We start from the raw sequence: 17,559 nt of genomic DNA on the forward strand, positions 1-17,559 counted from the left end.
CTACACTGACTCTTTGCTAAGGTACGCCATGTTTCTCACTCCACAGAAGAACAGGAGATGTTACTCATCACATTCAAATCAGACTAAGGGGAAATCAAACCAGAGCAGGTGAGGAGGCAAGATCGCCACCTGACTGGTTTCTAACCAGCCTGGCTTGTTTTTCATGTCGTCTTACTGACTTCTGGTGACACAAGATCTGCTGGTTTATGTGCATTAGCCCTGACATGACGGATGGCTTGGAGCTACAGTACATACACACCGAGTTGTTCCCGGAACTGGATTCTTTGGCAAGTGACATCACAAAGTAGGAATAACCAAAAGTAACCCACTGTCTCTACTCTGTGTGGCAGTATTTACCCAGTGCTTGACAAGCTTCAGCACTGAGTTGCTACAGATTTTCTGATGGTGCCAAACCACAAGAAAATAGGAAGGAGAAGAAAGAGTGATATTCGGTAAAAAAAACCCATAGTCGTCAGCTCCAAGAGCATGAATTGTGCAAGCAGGAGTAAAAATCAGAAAAAAAGATGCTGTGGATTTATGGCCACATTTATCTGTAAGTCTAAGCCACGTTAGATGCCTTTTTTTTTTTTTTTTAAACACCAAAGCTAGTCTTCCCAGAGCTAAAAACCAATAAATATTTTGGGGGGAGTGAATGAACATGTATAGTTTTTTAATGTTTTTTAAAGAATAAAACCAGCATGAGATGGATGTATTTATAACACTTGTGATATCTTTGCCATATAAATAATTCAATTTTCTATGGCAGCTGCTACAACATGCACAGATGCTACAGCCTGTTCTCTGTGTTGAAAACACTAGGTGGATATCATTATAGCTTTCTGTGTCTCAAAAGCTCGCTGTTCTTTCTGAAAGTTAATTAAAACAATTGATCAACTACTGGTAACAAAGCTCAAGGAGACCCTTGAAAGGCATTGTCCGCTGCACAGATCTGTCAAATCAGACTTACAGAATTCAACCCAAGAGTGAAGTCTTTGAATAAGGAAAGCTACAAATGCTACAGCTGTATTACTCTGGGTAGATTTCTTATCACAAGCATTTCCTTTTTAGAAGAAACTAGGATACAAAATCCCGCTGAAGTAAGGCACTTTATTTCATGTCACCTTATTTATACATCATTAACCACCTTCAGACTCTCATCTGTGCATGATGCACCTGCTTACTTGATCATCTGTAGGAATTTACAGTGAAGTAGCTAACCAACACGAATTATTCCATGGTAAAGGCCAATGGTTTGGGTTAGAAGAGACCTTAAAGCTCATCCAGTTCCAACCTCCTGCCACGGGCAGGGACACCTGCCACTAGACCAGGTTGCTCCAAGCCCCGTCCAGCCTGGCCTTGAACACTGCCAGGGATGGGGCAGCCACAGCTTTTCTGAGCAACCTGTGCCAGTGTCTCACCAGCCTTGCAGTGAAGTACTTCTTCCTACAATCTAATTTAAATCTTCAGTAACTTCCTGGTTGAGTATTGTTAGTCTAAAATAAAGGGGGTAATAAAAAAACCAAAAATTAAAAAAGAAAAAAACCACCACAAAAAAACCCCAAACCTACAACTCACAGCTTATTTTTGTTTTTAATTTCAGAAAAGGTTAACATTTCCTCACAGAAAGTTGTTCAGAGATGGCAACTATCAATTCAAATGCTGCTATAAAGTACTGGTAAACAATTCAAAGTCTCCACTGATCTTACTTCAGGTTGTCTGATACCATTAACTTTTTTTCAATATCCTCTTATTCATTTCAGAACTGCTGAAGTACCTGTAATTTTTCTGACAACATTTAGCAAAAGGGGCACTCATGAGCTACAGAAAGGCTTCTGCCATCAGAAAATTAGCTCAGCTCTTAACCGAATTGGATTTTTGAATACCTGTTTCTCCTTCTTTTACTTTTTTTTTCAGGAAAAATATCTATAATACACAAAGATAGCAAGGTTACAAATGCATAGGAAATAGGTTATTGCCAAAACTTTGGAGACTCCAAGGAACCAAGAAGGAAAGGTGAAAGCTGAAGCAGACTAACCTACATTATGATTTCACCAAGCCTGCTAGCAGGATAAATGAAAGGTGAGTTTTCCCATCTTCTAATAAAACTGCCTTTTCTTGCCAGCAGTTAACCTGATCTAAAGGTTCAGAAGCCAAGATTTTTTTGTAAGACAGGGGAAGCTTTTACAGCTCCACACAAGCCTTAAGTTTTATAACCTTTATATAAGAAGGAAAGTAACAGAGAAAGATACATTACATAGTCATTTAAAAGCTATGCACTTAAGTGCTAGAAACTTGAGAAACCTTAAACACAGATGAATATACTTTTTAATTACTTTTTTCCAACCTCCATCCTCAAATGCATGAGCATAAACCTAATTACAGAACCCAATGATGGATTTGCATTCTGGGGAAAAAAAAAAAAAAGTTTATTTAAAGGCACACACTCAGCTATTATTTGTGCAATTTACAGCCATCACATCCGGGACATCTAGGACAAAATCTGCTCTGTCCAACATTACTTTCTCCCCGCTGTGATGAGAGGGAAGGTAATTTTAGCACGGGGCAGCTCAAGAGGGACCACCAGAGCCGGCCACCAGGCAGCTCAATACATGGGGAAGGTTGTTCTTTTGAAGGCTTACCTGCCATCCCTACCACAGCTCAAGGATTAGGAGGAGACCCAGCTATAGCACCACAAGCCCCCAGCACGGCTGGCTCACCGCGCCATCTACATTTACAGGAGGAAAGGAGGAGGGGCCGATCCGGGGCAGTTGCCCGTGAGCAGAGCGGCCGGTGGGGTGTGGGGGAGCACGCAGAAGGTTCTCGCAGCGGGCGGGCGGCCCTGAGGCGGAAGGCGGGAAGGGGCAGGGGAGCTGCGTGGCGGGTGTTGTCAGCCTGAGCGGGTGCGGGCTGAGGACGTCGACAGACAAGGCTGGCGGAGGAGGTTTGTTTGTCAGTCGGTTATTAAGGGCTTTTCTGGTCGTGGTGGCTGTCTTGGTGCGTCTCATGAAATCTAGTTTTGCCGTCGGGAGGATGCTTGCTTGAAGGGGGTGCAGTGGGTGGTGCTGCCGCTCAGGAGTGAGGGGGAATTGTGCGTTCTTTTGGGGGGCTTTCTACGACTGTACGGGGCTGCCATGACTCGGGCTTCGCCTCTCCTTTGTTGCTGTCATAGAAGCATAGAACGTTTTGGGTCGGAAGGGACATTCAAGCTCATCTAGTTCCAACCTCCCTGCCATGGGCAGAGACACCTTCCACTAGACCAGGTTGCTCCAAGCCCCGTCCAGCCTGGCCTTGAACACTGCCAGGGATGAGGCAGCCACAGCTTCTGCTCCAGGGTCTCACCACTTGCTAGAACACCAATCCAACACCGTATTAGTAAAAATGTAATAGCAGTTGTCTTCTGAGAAACTGTTCAGCCAGAGTTCACTCAGAGTATGTCATTTAGCCAAAGAAAAAGCAGGAGAGTCAAATCACAGGATAACATGGGTTGAAGAACTGTTGGAGTGGGTGCTAACTTAAACTTTGAATGTTTTTGATTGAGCTTGGCTGTGATGTTTTTGAGCCATACCTGTGTTCTGAGTACACTGTAAGCAGGTAGCTTAATCAGTGAGTGAAGTGCTCCTACTGACAGGTCTGTTTTCCTTGTTCTAGTTCTAAATTGACTGTTTAGTATGGTGGTGTATAAATCTGAAAAGAGTAGCATAAAATGAGACTTATCTCACTTTGAGCTGAGCTCACTGTTTCCTTATTAGCACACAGATAGCACAACGTTAACTTAAATGCCAATCTGGTAAATACACATGAATGTTACGGGTTTGTACTTCTTACAAAAGAAGTGTATTTAATATGAATTATTTGGACCCTTGCAAGTTTCTGTGGTGGCTGCTAATGCTAACTGAAGTTACTTAGGATGATTGCCAAAGCTGTTTCCAATGCTGATCCTTTGATTAATATTACAGAATTTTCTAGTGATACATCACCTCCCAGATGGACTGCCCCGATTTTCCTCAAGCAAGGTAATAACAGTGGCAAATATTACTAAAAGTAGCAAATCTTTGTAGTTTGGGGGTTTGGTGTTTGGTTTTTGGGTTTTTTTGGTTTTTTGCTTTTTTGTTTGGTTGGTTTTGTGGGGTTTTTTTTAGTTGGGTTTTTTGTTTGGTTTTGGGTTTTGTTTTTTGGAGGGGGTTTCTTGTTGGTTGGGGTTTTTTTTTTAGCATGTTTTTTTCTTGTGGTTTGGGTACAAAATGATGAACAATGGTAAAATGGAGGCAAAATTTGTAAGCAAACAAAATGTTTGTCAACAAATAAGTTTCATAGTGGCCATGAAAAGCAGAAATAGAGCTGGGATTCTGGGAAGAGGCTTCTTCTAGCTCATGACATGTCTGCTGTATGGCACTTTATGTGATTTACACTGGGGGGGGGGAGAGGCGGGGGGCTGTTGTTTTTCTGGGGGTATGTTTAGTTGTCCTTTTTACTCCAAAGGATGGTGGTGATTGTATTGCCCAATTCAGTATTTTGATACCGCTTTTCAGTAAAGTTATTTCTGAGGTTCAGAACACATTTCCTTCAACGTTTTAAATAGAGATTTGGTTGCAGAACTGGAGGCATATTTGTTTATTTCATTTTAATGCTAAATCTATCAACTTGATAGTTAAGCTATTTCAAAGAATGAATTGAACATACTGTAGCTGTCCTTAGGTTATTTTGCACTGCTTAATTCATATAGTTAGTTCTGGGTTTTGTTTAAGTAATTTTTCTCTACTTGCTTTGTTAAAGCCTTAAGAGTACTAATGCTTAGTAACAAATTGAAGTTTTATAGGCAGCAGAACTTGCCAGTTTGTGTGCAGCTGTAAGCCTTCTTGGGGCTTCCCTTAATTAAGCATGTAGGTGTGTTTTACCATTCAAAACCTGCCGTGATGAAACCCTGTTCCTGCCTGGGCTATGTTCATACAAACCTAATACAAATACTATCAGAAGGGTTCTGTTTGTTTCTTTGTTTTACAGCATAGGTGGTTTCAAGACTTTATGTGGAAGGAATACCAAAAAAAAACACCCAAACACAAATGAAAATCTGTAGGGGTTACAGTTGTCGAGGTTTGGTTTTCTTTGTTTGGGCTTTGTGTGTCTTGTTTTGGGTTTGGTTTTTTTTTGATTGTTTTTAGTTACTTTGAAACAGTTATTGCAAAGCTTAGAGTTACATATTCCTGTTTGGAGGAAAATCATGCTTTTTGTGAGTGAATTTAGGTCACCTGTTTTTTCAGTCATATGGAGAGCAGAAGGCATTATGGCTAAAACAAGGTAAAAAGTGGAATTTTTAGTAATCAAGCCAACTCATTTAGCTAGTAGCTAGTTTGTTTCTGTGGTGTACCAAAATGATAGTGCTATAACTGGTATAACTCTGAATCACAGGAAAGGATTGAGTCACTCTGCTGCTCTGGAATGTTTTTATTATAACTAAGTGCTGTGTTTGTAGTTACTGTATGACTAAGCAAAGGAACTTCTGGATATTTCATAACTCTGGGTGCAAAAATCCAACTGGTCATGTGAAAACATCCCAGAGTAGAAGTAGCAGCAAACTTGCTTACTTTGCTGTAGTGACTGGTGGGATTTTACAGTCAGGCAGTTGCTTAAATATTTGTGGTATCTGCAGAATAATTCCAGCTGTGAGAACTTAATTATCTTCTACAAATTAATTTCAGATACTTCTGTCCACATTGATTAGGTTTTAATAGGAGAGGGAGAAACATTTTTTCCCAAAGCCAGCTGTTTCAATGGGAGTAAAGGAACAGGTAACAAGATACTGGAGTTTAATGGGAGAGTGTGTACAGGGCTTCTGGTACTGGGATTTGGGATTAGACCAGTGGCCATCATCATTTAGTGAGGGAATTGGCATCTTGGATGCTGCAGCAGCATTTGACAATTTCAGAAAGTGAGGTTAGTGTTAGTGATATATAACAGGTGGGAGTGCTAGCTTGGGAATTCTCTTCTTTCTCTGGTCTATTATACTTAGTGTTTTGCTTCTCCTTCACCTCTTTGGTTCTCCTGCCTTTTCTAGGAATTTCTGTTTTCTATTCTTTGTTATGATAATTGGTTTACTATTCCTACAACAATAATACTCCCAGAGTACCTTTGGATAAAAGAAGTGCTAGATTTGTCTTAAACTGCTGCTGTTGTATCTTTAAAGTGAACTTGCAACTGCAGGTCTGCTTGGGTTTTGCTTAGTTAAGCTGTTTAGAGTTTTTTTTATGCTGTCTTTTGAAGTACTGCGTATTCCAAGCCACATTGTGCTGTGAGGTTCCTAAAATCTGTTGTCAGCCTTTAGGAATTTCATGCACTTGGTGTTCAGAAATTACAGGTACCATGATGGGCAAAGGAAAAAGAAGAAAAGGACTTGTATTACTAAAGGATAATGTAGGTTGTTTGGACAAGAAAGCCAAAAGTTCAGTAAAAACACATTCGAAAGATCTAAGTTGGAAGAGCATAATGGCAGGGAGCTTGATTCGCAAGGTTGAACAGGTGAGGGAGTCTGGAGGAAATGCCATATGAATAGTTTTTTCTGTGTTAAAGTTAGGGTGGTCAAGTATTTTTAAATAATTATTACATAGAGGTTGACTTTGAGGGATTTGATACTGTCTAATAAACCTCCGCTATCTCTGAATATGTAACTTCTGATGACAGCTAAGTACTGAGTTGTTGACTGCAGAGAACTTGACTGTTGAACACAGGCATTATTGTTGAGTTATATATGGCATGATAAGAACTGTATATGCAGAGGATGACTTAGGATGTATTCTTTAAATATTTGGCTTAGCAAAATTCTCTAAAATTTGATACTTTGCTTTATTTCATGGACACATATATAATCCCAGTTTCAAAAAACCTTCAAATATGTATAATTCGGGTATTAACCTAGATGTCCTGCAAAGACTGGACTTTGGTTATTGTACTTTCTGAAATCACTGAGTCCTTAGGAGCAAATTGAAAGATCTTTGTATGTTGACATGATTCATGGGTCTTAAAGGATCTTAGGCAAATTAAAAAACAAACTGTAAGAGAGTTGTTTCTAGAGTTAATTATGAAATTTAATTTCCTTTTTTTTTTCTCCCAGAAAGGCAGAGATGTTCTATATTTACAATATTAAGTAAAAGTTCACAATTCTCTTGCCTTTTTTTTCTTAGAGTCAAAGCAAAAGAACATCCCATATTATTACAAGACTTCTGAAGGGTTCACGCAAATCCCCCTTCCTCTTTTTCCAGGAAAAAGAAACATGATTCCCAAAAGGTCCTTATCTTAGGGTTTTAGCAAAGTTAATTGCATGTCTTTCCATTACAGCCTGATATTTCTTCTTTCTATACATTTCAATGTTATTTTCTGACTAATCAACAATTAGTTTGATAGTGTACACAAATTACAATTGTTTCCAGCAGTCCGAATCAGCAGCTATTTATGTAAATCTAAATATGCTGGATATGGCTTCCATCCTCAAAGTTCAATGACAATATATAGAGATAGGCGAAGTAAGCTGAAACACATGCAGTATGTGTTAATGTGGTTGTCAGGATGTCAGTCACCTTCAGTAACCTTATGTCAACAAATCTGCATGTTTCAGTTCTAGCAAAGTAGATCTCTTTTGCTTGCTTTATTTCTATTTTATGATAGAGTGATAGATGATAGAGTGAAAACATCAACAGTTGCTGCTTTTTGTGTGTGTGCATGTCCCTCTAAATGCTACTTTCAAAGGGTGAAGATTCTAGTGCATTAATAGGAAACACTGGAGACCCTACTTTCTTTGTATTTTCTGATCTTGAAGAGCTGAAACCAAACCACTGAACAGAATTTTCACTGCTGTTTCATTATAGCCATGATTTCTTTTTTCTAACATTTTAATTATGCATTCTTGATTTTATATGTGTGCATGTCTGGTTATACAGCCATACCTTAGAAATACCTGAGAGACTTAAATAAATAATGTGAACTATTACTTTGTTTCCCAGTATTTGATTTGCCTGGGTGCTGCCTTTTTTTGACCTTTTTATAACTTGGTCCCAGATACCATTGCCACAAGAGAAACAACTAGAAGAACTCTACCTATTCAGTCACATCTATTATATTGTAAAATGTGGAAATGGGTAAAGTCATTGAACTGATTCTTTCTACCTAGGGATTACAAAAAGGAAAAATCTATTTTAGAAAAAAATACAATCTTTAAATATATCCAGACTTCTCTTGACAGTCATAATTGTTTGGTGTGAACATAAATCTGCAGTTGCTTGGAAGCACAGACCTTCTGTTATCCAGATGTAGCTCAGCTGAATAAAATGCATCCTGTTACATCAAGGAATCCAGATTTCATATTAGGCAAAATTCCCACTGAGGCTGTCAAAAGCAGTGTGCTTTAAGGAAGACCTAATTGTTTCTGCATTTCAGTGGGAAGTTGTGTTGTGTTACTGCTTACCAGTAACTTCGGTAGGGGATTAGAACTGGAGCAGTGGGCGCTGACTGACCAGCTACTGTGATTTTGGGGAGAAAGTTTTGTGTTTGAGACAGCAGATAAAGTTTCAATATAGCTTGTGGGAAATTAGTCATTTAGTGAGAAACGTGGAAGTAGGAAGTGACAGAAAGGAGGGCTTGCGGGCCATGTGGGGAATTAGCTCAAATGGTAGAGCGCTCGCTTAGCATGCGAGAGGTAGCGGGATCGATGCCCGCATTCTCCAGTGTTTTGAGACGCTGAAAATGCATTTGCCTCTTGCAATCGTTGTTAGCTTTTATCACTACTGTGAACAATACTAAATTGTTTCAGTTTCTGCTGTTTTGGGGGAGGGGGAGGGGAAGGCAACAAACCACAAACTAAACTTCTGTTTTTCCTAAAATGAGTGTAGCTACGTGCACAGAAAAGTACTAAATACCTGCTAATGCGTTTTAAAGAGTGAAACAAAAACTGGGAGCTACCACTGTTTCTTCTGGGTTTTGTTGGTGATACAGTTTTGGTTGCTTGTTTCTACTACCTTATATTGTGGGGCTACTTTAAATTTAGGTGCATCTGTAGCAGTTTTGTAAGGATTAAAAATACTCAATTTTAAGAAGCATATGCACACTATGAATGATTTAAATTGTAAATGTTGGTCAAAGATGAGCATTTTTTTTTTTAAGTGCAAATTAATTTCTTATAATAGGTTGAGGAAGAAATTGAGTGAAATTGAATGAAGGTATTGAATGTCACTTGAAACTCAGGTTAGGATCAAGTGTATCAAGCCCATCCTAGCTACAACAGGTAGCAGCAGCAAGGTAGCTGGAGAGGCAATGATTCTATGGTGAGCTGATTGTTATGTAGATAACTATATACTTTTACATTTTAAACAATTAAAGACTAACTTTTCATATAATTAAAAAAATGCTCACATTAAAAGCACTTGTAAGGGACAAGTGAATTTTATTTACTGTACTACAGAATATGAACATCAGTATTAAATACTTTTGTGAAGAAATTACCAGTTCACAAGTGTAGTCTGCTAGCCGAGTCTTATTTCTGTTTTATTTGCTGTGTGAAATTGTGTATGTTACTAGCTATATATTTTCTTTCACAAATTTGACCAATTTATGGAAGAAAATCTTTATGCTACCGTAGGTATATTTGTTGTCTCAAAACACTGGAGAATGCGGGCATCGATCCCGCTACCTCTCGCATGCTAAGCGAGCGCTCTACCATTTGAGCTAATTCCCCTTGGTTGGAGGAACTCTGGGTGGCCTTACTTGTGCTGAATCATAGCTTGGCTGCCGCAGTTGTAATTATGTTGTTGAGCCAGTCTGCTTAATTAATAACACTGAGTCATCATTCTATTTATGGGAAGAGCCTGATATCTTAAAAGTCAGAATACTCAACATACGAGAAGCATACTGATCCATCTTCTGCTGTGTTACTTTGATAAAATGATACTTACTTTCCTAAACAAAGCCTCCTCTAGTGTTTATTCAGGAAAGAGAGAGAACTATTGTTACTGTGCAGCTCTTGAAAGACTTGCAGATCTAGAAACTATACTTTAGAAGTCACTGAAGGGCAATGAGATTTTCCTTCTTGTTTTTTCAATTGTTTTTATTTTCTTTTCCAACTTTATTTTCTAATTAGCTGTATGCAGATGATAAATACAGTGGTCTTAAAGTTCATGTTTATCACACTTTGTGAAGAGAAAATATTAATTTATATCTTCCTAAGTTATATTCTAGGTATTTCTACCTTTTTGTATTAACTTTGATTCACTTTAAATAGTATTGCATCTTAATTATATGGGGTTACTAAAAACATTTCACAAATACAAAAATTCAAGTATAGTACTGACTGACTTTGCAGTAAGAAGCACATAGGCAAAGCTCTATTCCCAGGTTATTAAATCAAGGAATGTTTTCTGCATTCAAAGAATGAAAATATAGTTTACAGTGGGAATGGTTACACTGAAAATTATATAATAAAAGATTTCTTACTTTCTGTTTCAATGCAGAAGAGTAAGTTCTGCCAGTAAAAAGGAGAATATGTGCAGTAATCCAGTAATACATGTATTGGCAGTTTTCTCTAATGGATTTAACTTGCTGGATGACAGCATCCAGCCAAAAGAAAATAAATTGCAAAATTAAGCATCAGCTACTTACAACTAAGGTAGTACTTCAGATCCATCACAATCCAGATTGAGGCCAAGATGTGGAACTAAAAGCACAGTATCACTGTGAGCATTGTCTTAGAATTTAAATATTCTCCTGCCTTAACTCAGTCTCTGCACAACAATAAAAAAAAAATCTGTTCTTACCATTTCTTGCACTATATCGTAGCTGACTTTATCTACCTCATTGAAGTTACCTTGAGGGGGAAAACAAATACACAAAAGTGGTTTCAGTCCTGCTCACAGGCAGACATTGTAGGCCCACTGCATGTCTGCAGCTGGGATCCTTTCCCTATCGTATTTCACAAGGTTCAGCTCTATGTACAGTTTCCTTTATCTACCCTGGGCAGTCAGAGTCAGTATGAAAATGGCAGATAACCTCTCCCTGGTTTTCACCTCCAAGTCTCACTCTGCTGCCAGTGAAAAGGCCTAAAGCTTGGATAATTCAGCTCACAGAAAAACTGTTGATTTGATACCAAAGTCAGGAAAAGTGAGGAAAGACACAATACTATTTTCAGTGATTAAAATGTGTATTTCATAAAATTGACAGCTCCTTGTTTTGTGACCTTGAATTTGTTGTGAGTTTTCATGTAAGATGATGAGTAAAATCTTTTAATTTCCCCACCTGGTTGGGAAAATTTCCTTATCTACATGGCTGGAAATAATTCTGAGTTCCAGATTTTCATTTCTCTTGGGTTTTTCAGCTGTGAAGGGTTTGTGTCCACATACTTTCATTTACACACATCACTTTGATGCATCTCTTTGGCAACATCAGTATGAACTTATAAAGATAATTTAATCAGGTTTGATTTTTGCTTTGTTAGGGTATGTCAGGGCAAAGGTGAGTTCTGTATTCTCTTCAAGCTGCTCCACTGCATTGCCTGCGATGTGACTTCCCTCAACATAGAAGAAGCAGTCCTCATCAAAGAAGGGTAAATCTAGTGTGAGTTGGGTGGCACTGAAAGGCTTCAGGTGGTGAGTTTGTCATGCAAGTTATCATGAAGTGCCTTATCGTGTTACTCGGGGAGTTTGTCCTCTTCAACACGTAATAGACAAACTCAAGGTTAAATGTGTAAACACACAGAATCAAGTGTTCTGAATGGCTGTCCAGGGTCTACTACCCGTGATAAAGGAGTAGGCAGTAAAATGAAGGTAGTTTTTATTTGTGGTTGTCCCAATCTGTAGTTACAGGATAGAAAGGCCTACTTGAGGGGGAATTAGCTCAAATGGTAGAGCGCTCGCTTAGCATGCGAGAGGTAGCGGGATCGATGCCCGCATTCTCCACTGTTGTGTTTTCTTAGTGGTGGGATTAAAACCAGTTTACTATAAAAGATGGTTTTGTGTATTTTACTGGAATTTTGGAGTAAAATAAGCTTACTTCTTACATGTACATGATTTATTTCTTAAATGCTGCCATATATTTGACTATAATAAATTAAAATAGCTCATATTAAAAAAATAAAACTAATGTTTATGGGGAAAAACCAAATGCTGGAACATATTTCCTCTCATGAATTGCAAGTAATAAAGTTTTGTTCTATTTATTTTATTCACCTGTAAAACGTCTTTTCTGGATTGTCTTGTTTCTTACTGTTTCATTTGGAAATGTTAAATGAAATATTACAAATTTGTTATTTGACACCTGTTCTGGAATCAAAGATGAATGTCATGTCGTTTCTGAATAGACCAGAGCAAGAGAGAAAACTGTATGTGTGGAGCTATGTATGTGTGAAACTGCAGAGTTTTGTGATCCCCATTAAAAGCAATGGGAGGGGAATTAGCTCAAATGGTAGAGCGCTCGCTTAGCATGCGAGAGGTAGCGGGATCGATGCCCGCATTCTCCAGTGTTTTGTTAAACATGAATTGTTCTGCCTAGAAGTAGCTAACAAAACAAAATAAATAACTATTTAAGTAAAATGTTGGTTTTGTTTAAATCGGGGTAAAACTGGTATTCTTCCCTTCCTTCCTATGTGTGCTTTACTACCAAAACCAGCCTTATGTAACTGCATATGTCAAATCTCTGTCGTAACTGTTGTCTCTTCGGGCCCATTTAAGTCGACTTTCGCAGAAAGAATTCTGCAATATGACATATTTTCAGGCTTTGTGAAAAACAACAGATGAATGATGATTAGAGACCTGAATCAGCATGTCTTTCTGATCAGAAAGTGGGAAATAACCATTCAGGAATGCTTGTTCTTCCCCAGCTGCCCATTGTGGTCCCTATCCAGAAATACAGGATCTTCTTTTCATTTATGGTCTTTGTGAAGCTGTAGCATGAGCTGGGTTAGTCAATTCAAGTGTAATTTGTAATAAAAGTTGTGGCCTCTTTCCTCCAAGTCTGTATCCTAGAAGGCACACTACATCAACTGTGTCTTTCTGCTATGGCTTGCATGCAGGTTATAATTGAGCTCCTTAGCCTGCTCTCCTACTTCTATTTTGCAGAACGCCTGTCACACTTGTATTACAGCTTCAGAGAGAACCTCGACCATCTGATTTGCAGACTTTCCCTAACACCTTACTAGTTTCTTCTGATACTTCCTGCAGATGTTGTGTATTTCTTTTTGGTGCACTTCTTCCTGACAGTTCTGGAAGCAGCTGCGTGGCAAGTACAGCTTTTTAGATCTTAGTGATGAGTGTTGCTAAAGCACCTTACAGTGTGCAAAAAGGCTTACTTATTTCTTCACATCTTCTATCTGTTCATGGCTGAGGAAAAAAATTTGCATGGAACTAGCAAAAGACTTGTTATTTCACTTCTTGGCATGTCTGTTTATACTTTGGAAGCTGAAAACCTAACCTTCCCCTTGGACTTCTGGGCATACCTTAAAAAGTGTGTACTAGTCTTGTTAATGACAGTATGATTAGTAAACAGAAGATGCCTAGAATGGTCATACTAAATGGCATCATTCTGAAAACAATGACTAAAACTGAGATAAAATTATAAATGCTAATGCAGGTAGACAGCCCAGCCTCACTATGTCATCAGAGGTTGGAAGCTCAGCTCACTTAATGGATATTTTGTGCCTGGATATGTAATTCTCTTTGTCTTTATTGTGGATGCAGTCATGTGCAGTTATGTTCTGGAAAGGTATTTGCATTCTCCTGGTTCATATCTGGATGTGGTACTGCTGGAAAAGATTTGCAACTGGAAAGTGCGTCTGACTGAGATCTAGAACCAGAAAGGAGATCTTCCCTGGCTCCCAATTCAGTAAGCTTGTGCCAAGCATTTCTTTATTGGGTGAGAAATGCCAAAGTGAGGGACCTGTTGTGGTTACTGCTTCTGAGACAGGGAGAGGAAAAAACACTCTGCATTGGGCAGTATGAAAGACTGACAAAAGAAAAATCAAATTCTAAGAACAGACAGTTTTTCAGTCAGTTTTTCTGTTTTCTTGGTGTCTTGATGTGTTCAAAGTTGTTGCTGATGAATGTTTTAATTACTATCTTTAAGAATTAAGTAACAGCTCACAAGTCAAAGGAAAACTTGCATCAGATTTTTAATGAAGTTAACCTCTTAAAATGGAGGAAGGGTAAAAAGCTCCTCTACTTCTTAGCATTTCTTTAGAGATCATCAGAGAGACTGATATATCTTCCATATAACAGTTTAGTAGCTTTCCTACACCTAGTTATTTGTATTTTTAAGAGTCTAGATATTATTGTACCTACTATTTTTCAATAAACAAGGCTCAGAAAGACAATGTCACTCTTGCTTCAGAGCTAGGAAAAGTTTTAATTATTAGAGAAAACCTTCTTGTGACTTTTCTTGTATTCTCTCTGGAACATTTGATACTTGGTCAAGACTAACAAAGGAGCTTTAACTAGATGCATTGCAAAACTGGTCCGAATTGGTCAGTAAAATCACTAGTAAAAGCCTGCTTTGTACTAGAAAAAACGATTTGTATGATAATGGATAAGAGAGAAGTTGGACCACAAAATAACATCAAAAATGCGTGTGGGTTTTAATCATGTTTATAAAATAAACCATTTAACCTGAAGATGTAGCAAGGCCTTTAAAGCAGGTGAAGCAGGTATTACAGTGGTTCCCAGATCAGATTAGTGAGATATCCACTCACAAAATGTGATTGGGAACTCTATGCTTCATTAGAAAAGGGGCTCAAATTCAGGCAAAAGCTAGCCAAGCCTACTCGTACCCTTACCCAGTTGAGAGGTGGCACACCATCAGGAGTCACTGAACAAACCAAGTGAATGCTTTAGGGATCTAAAAAATAATTATATAGTAATTATATATTTATAATTAGTAGGTCTTCTGCTCAGATTTTATGAACTACTGTTTTTCATAGTAGCAAATATAGTGCTTTTGTTTCCTTATTAATTTGGAGTCCAAAGATGCCAGTCACAAGAGGAGTCTAGTTGTGTTTATTGCATAGACAAGCTGTATTCTTGAAACCTTACAACCTACAATTAACTAGCTTTTTGATTTTGAGCGTTGAATTATTCAAGCTGGTGCTAGGCTGTCTGTAAACATTATTGTAAGGTGGCCATGCAAACTGATAATTGGATGACAGCCTCCATATTGACTGTCAGTTTACCTCACAGGTGATGAATCCCATATATTACAAGAGTACATGTGGTCTTGTAGGAGTCAGAAAAAATGCAAAATGCTTACTTTCTTCAGCCCATATTGCTGCATCCAGACAGCAAGTTACACAGCAGCTCTAATTACGAAATCAGATACAGTGCAAAAGTGAGATTGAATCACTTCCCTGACAAGTTATTTGACATGCAGTCTAAAGTGCACTTTCTTCTTTTCCTGAGATAATCCTGAAGTCCTAGGGCCTTCTAGGAAGATAAAATTGCAATTCCGGAGTGACTGCCAAAAATAAGACTGAGGTTTGATGAGGCCAACTGGAACAGTCTCAAGGAGTACATTATGTCAGTTACAATGGGCATGGGATAATCTTGACAGATGTTTCTTAGGAGTTTACATCTGTTTCTGCTGAAGCAGCTAACAAAACTGGAGATGACTAAATGAAGTCACTTCCCAATCAAATCTGTGCTTGCAGAGAAATGAAGTACCAGCTCTGAAACCAGTAACAGTGGTAGCAAGTGACATTTTTTGGTCTATCTTGTACTGGTTCCCCACCCAGCCTGAGTAGCCAGTGATTGCATTCTGTGCTAGGAAAACACAAGAGTACCATTCTATTTCACTTCACCAGCAGCTTCTCTTTATAGTGTTAGACAAGATAGCAGATAATTTCGACTATGGTCTATCAAAGTGACTTCTTTTACTACAAATAGTTTTGCCAGTAGGCCTTTAACTTCTTTTTATGCCTTTTGTAGAATGTACAGAAGACTTTAATGCCTTTCTTTTATGTTGTTTCTGATGTTAAGAATATGAAGTTTCTTGCAGGAGTGCTTTCCCCTGGTTGCATATTCCAGTCTTTAAATGATATTTAAAGTTTTTAAAATGAGCTACTTATAGATGCTAACAGTATAGGGTAAATACAGCACTAAATTATGATACAGAGTAAATTATGATTTGAGAGTATTGCATAGGATAAGGAAAATATTCTCAGTTTATTACTTTCATCTTTTCCTTTGTGTACAGTTCAAATTAGCATATGGATGATGAAGATCTTTTACACTGTTTATTTGTTTTTACAAAAATACTGTTTTTATAAGCATCTCCATTCGATCTACCTAATGATGTAGTGGCACTTGCCGTCTTTGCTTACTTAAAAAAAAAATCACTATCAACTACTACATACAGGCTTGAAGAGCCACCTAGTGGGGTTATCCTGCAAATAGTCCTGTAACCACTAAACACAGTAATAAGCATTTCTATTTTACTTAAAAAAAAAAAAAAAAAAAAAAAAAAAAAGAAAAACAACAAAGAACTAGAAGAGGGTAAGTAAGAATCATCTTAAATCGAAAGGGATCTGAAACCCATTTTATACACAAAACTGCTCTTCCATTTCCTAGGACACTGGATTTGTGGCTGCATGATTGAATATGCGTTTAGAATTTGCAAGTAGATGAACAGCCCAATTTTTGTTTTACAGTAATAGTTTCCATACTGACAGGCAATTATAATTTGAGGAATTTCGGTGGTGTAGCCAGATGCATCACTTTTTTTTTCTTTTTTTTTTTAAAAAAACCAAAACACTAAATCAACTTTCTTGAACTCTAACATGTATTTAAGAAACTTCCTTGGTGCTGTTTCGTCTGACAAGAGGAGGTACCAAGCAAGAAAAAGTGGAAAAGCAAGGGAGACAAAGGTTTGTGAAATGAGGTGGTACTTCAGGTACCAAGCAGTATAAATGGAAAAAGTATGCAAGTAATGATACTTTCAAGAAACAAAAAGCTTAGAACTTTATCAATCTCACATAAAAGGCAGAAAGCAACTGTGAAATAAAGGTATGTTACAGTGCAGGAGGAAAGAGAAGATCATGAGATAGTTGTTTTTTAAGCAAAGTACGTAACTAAAAACATGGCAGTGAAGAAAACAAGATCCTGTAAAACAAGTACCATAGAGAATCTATGGTTCTGCTATTTAAGGGAGTTTAGAATTTTATTTTGCAGGCTTTTTGAGAGGCATCAAGCTCCCAGGATCTTAGCTTACCTGTATCCTACTTTTAAGCCTTGAGTCAGGGAACCTAGACTACACAGAGAAGCACAAAATGAACTACATCCTTCCAGTCCATGAAAGCCAAGAAGATGAGGTAATAGTGACTCATTTAGTAAATCAACAAGACTGGGGAGACATGGCTGTGTCTTAACCTGATCCTTCTGACATATGCTGTATTTTTAACTCCACGGATAGATGGAGTTCCTTCCTCATACTAAAAAGCAAATCACTGAAAATTCAACTACAAGTAAACAGTATCTTGCTCATACCATGAGCCAGTAAGAAAAAATAGGTTTTAAGGTGCCCCCTTTCACGAGGGAAATTTTCTTC

General features: G+C 38.1%; 4 non-coding genes across 4 annotated transcripts; 3 read left to right on the forward strand and 1 right to left on the reverse strand.

The window, feature by feature from the left end:
* The first annotated feature begins 8,638 nt into the window (after positions 1-8,638).
* On the forward strand, positions 8,639-8,711 carry TRNAA-AGC. The gene has a single exon. It is a non-coding gene; the product is annotated as a tRNA-Ala (tRNA).
* A 934-nt stretch (positions 8,712-9,645) lies between these two features.
* TRNAA-AGC lies at positions 9,646-9,718 on the reverse strand. Its single transcript has one exon. It is a non-coding gene; the product is annotated as a tRNA-Ala (tRNA).
* Positions 9,719-11,857: 2,139 nt separating this feature from the next.
* TRNAA-AGC lies at positions 11,858-11,930 on the forward strand. Its single transcript has one exon. It is a non-coding gene; the product is annotated as a tRNA-Ala (tRNA).
* A 487-nt stretch (positions 11,931-12,417) lies between these two features.
* On the forward strand, positions 12,418-12,490 carry TRNAA-AGC. The gene has a single exon. It is a non-coding gene; the product is annotated as a tRNA-Ala (tRNA).
* The last annotated feature ends 5,069 nt before the right edge of the window (positions 12,491-17,559 follow it).

Source organism: Strigops habroptila, chromosome 1, assembly GCF_004027225.2.
Source record: "Strigops habroptila isolate Jane chromosome 1, bStrHab1.2.pri, whole genome shotgun sequence".
In the NCBI taxonomy this organism is placed as follows: domain Eukaryota; kingdom Metazoa; phylum Chordata; class Aves; order Psittaciformes; family Psittacidae; genus Strigops; species Strigops habroptila.